The sequence below is a fragment of the Rattus rattus genome, chromosome 11 (genome assembly GCF_011064425.1).
Source record: "Rattus rattus isolate New Zealand chromosome 11, Rrattus_CSIRO_v1, whole genome shotgun sequence".
In the NCBI taxonomy this organism is placed as follows: domain Eukaryota; kingdom Metazoa; phylum Chordata; class Mammalia; order Rodentia; family Muridae; genus Rattus; species Rattus rattus.
This window is the reverse complement of record NC_046164.1, coordinates 17,072,128-17,074,512: the sequence shown is the minus strand read 5'-3', so window position 1 is coordinate 17,074,512 and position 2,385 is coordinate 17,072,128. Positions and strand designations below refer to the sequence as shown.

The 2,385-nt window shown below is 45.2% G+C and overlaps 1 non-coding gene across 1 annotated transcript; it reads right to left on the bottom strand.

Annotated features, from left to right (window-relative positions):
• Positions 1-2,076: 2,076 nt before the first annotated feature.
• LOC116912926 lies at positions 2,077-2,183 on the bottom strand. The gene has a single exon (XR_004389497.1). It is a non-coding gene; the product is annotated as a U6 spliceosomal RNA (small nuclear RNA).
• Positions 2,184-2,385: the final 202 nt, after the last annotated feature.

Below are 2,385 nucleotides of genomic sequence, written 5' to 3'. Positions count from 1 at the left end.
CACACACACACACACACACACACACACACACACACACACGGAAAAGACAAAAGCCATTCCAGATGCCTACTGTACAATCATGTGCATACAATGTATACTACCGAACTCTATATTTTAAATTAGTTTTAAAATTATCTTTTTTTTTGAGACAAGATCTTATATATTCCAGGCTAGCCTCAAACTCTCTATGTAGCTAAGGTTAGCCTTGGACTCCGGGGGCTCCTGCCTCTGCCTCTATTTCCAGAGTGCTGGGATTATAGTTTGTATTATCATGCCTGGCTCCAAGACAGTTAAGTGCTAATACATTTTGTCACGTGATTTCTTTTTAAATCACAGTTTTAAAAATTACATAAATATATATACATATATATATATAGTATTTATTGCTAGAAATGTTAAAACTTTTTTTAAAAAAAGTATTTGAAAAGCGGGTAACATAGGGAAAGACAAACACTTGGTTGACAATAACTCAGAAGTCCTCTTATGTAAATAGATATAAGTCACAGGGGGACAGCAAGGTGACTCAGCAGACAGTCTGGGCCCCATTCCTGAAACCCATGTGAGAACGCAAGAAAGGAACTAACACCACAAAATGATCCTCTGACACACCATGCCATGGCATGAGCAGCCCCCATCATAATACATATATAATTGATAATAATTTAAATAATTAAAAGTACTGAAATAGTGACAATGTGATCAGATAGGATGCGATGCCTAAGTGGACACAGAACCACTCAGGGGCCGATGAGGCAGAGCAGAGGGGGCTGACAATCGCTGGGACCCACATAGCGGAAGGAGAGAACTGACCCCTGCAAGTTGCTCTCTGATTTCCATAAATGTAATGTTATGACAACTAAAAAATAATTAAAAAAAAAATAAAAGCACCCGAAAGGAAGTCGAGCTTTTGGCCCCTGGTCGTCAAGTGAACTCAAGTTTTAAGTGAGCCGGCTTCTGTAGTGGATGCACCCCAGGATCTCCCTGAGAGCTGGAAGCTCCCCAGTGGTTAAGTTACCATAGAGACCTAAGTGTGACGGTCACCTGAGGAAAGGCAGAGTCTGTATATGACAGGGTGCATATGTGTGTACGTCTATGAACATACTTAAACAGGTATATGCTGGGAGAGGGAATAGCTTGAAGCTCCCCAGACATCCCAGACTGCATATTCCATACCCACTGCGACTTGCTTATTACCTCCGGATCCCAGCAAGCCAGCAACCAAAGACAGGCCGTTCGAATCTCTCCACCCACATCAGCCCCTAGAAGCAGACAACCTAGGCTGCAGACCCACCCTGCGCGATTATCGACCGTTCACCACAAAGGGACAGGTGGCTGTACCCTGCCCTTAGAGAGGTCACCTCTTCACCCAGATAAAGATAAGACACCGTGGGAAATGCATGACTGACCCCATGTGTAGGGCACAAGGAGGGGTGTGGTGCGCTGCGCTTGGAACTCCCAGAGGACTGTGTTGACCAAGATTGTAGAGCGCATTCCTTGCCTGGCTGGGCTGGTCGGAGGAATTTTTCAAGGGCAGTGACTGCAGCTCAGATACTGTTGGTGGGGAGCTTCTGCTCTTTGTGCCGCCAAGTGGGACAGCCATGGCAGAGTAAGTGCCACTCCGGGCAGTGGCTGCAGTGGGTGGCTGCTGCGGCAGCGGCAGTTTCTGAATTACTTCTGGAAACTCTGAAAACATAATCACAGTGGACAAAACTGCTGACACAGCAGAAGGCCTCCCAGTTCAGTTTGCCATACAAGCAGTAGAAGAGTCTGGAACCTATTGGGACCCAGGCAGGGTTTTCCCCTCTGATACCTGCTCCATGGCATTGCATGGGGCATTTAAACCTTGACTGCTGAACATTGCCCACAGCTGAATTTTCAATCATGATTTCAAAAACTCCCTAGTGCTGGGATTACAGGTGTTTGCCTGCCTTCACATTGGGGTCAGGATGAGCTGCCAGGGTACTTGATTCAGATTACCAGGGTGATACATTGTTTCCCAAATTCGGGAAGACATGGGGTGGCTTGTGGGTGGGAACTGTCGTCAGAGAGTAGACCTTACTTTTTTTAAATTATTTTTTTAAATAAGGATCCTTCATGAGTTTGCCTCTCATCCTTGTGCAGAGGTCATGCTAATGATCTCTGGGTCGTTCCAGTTTTAACATCTGTGATGTTGAAGTGAGCGTTCTCATCAGTCGGGAAGGGCTAAATCCAGAGTGGCTTCAAGGCAGCATCCTGGAGCTTCTTTCTGTAGGCACAGTCACCTACACAGTAAATATTCCTCGATGAAGCAAATGAGTGAATGGATTGTTTAAATCAAATACCACTCATGTAACCTTTTATCAGCACGTCCTAAACCATGCCCTATAGAATATTAGTTGTATGACG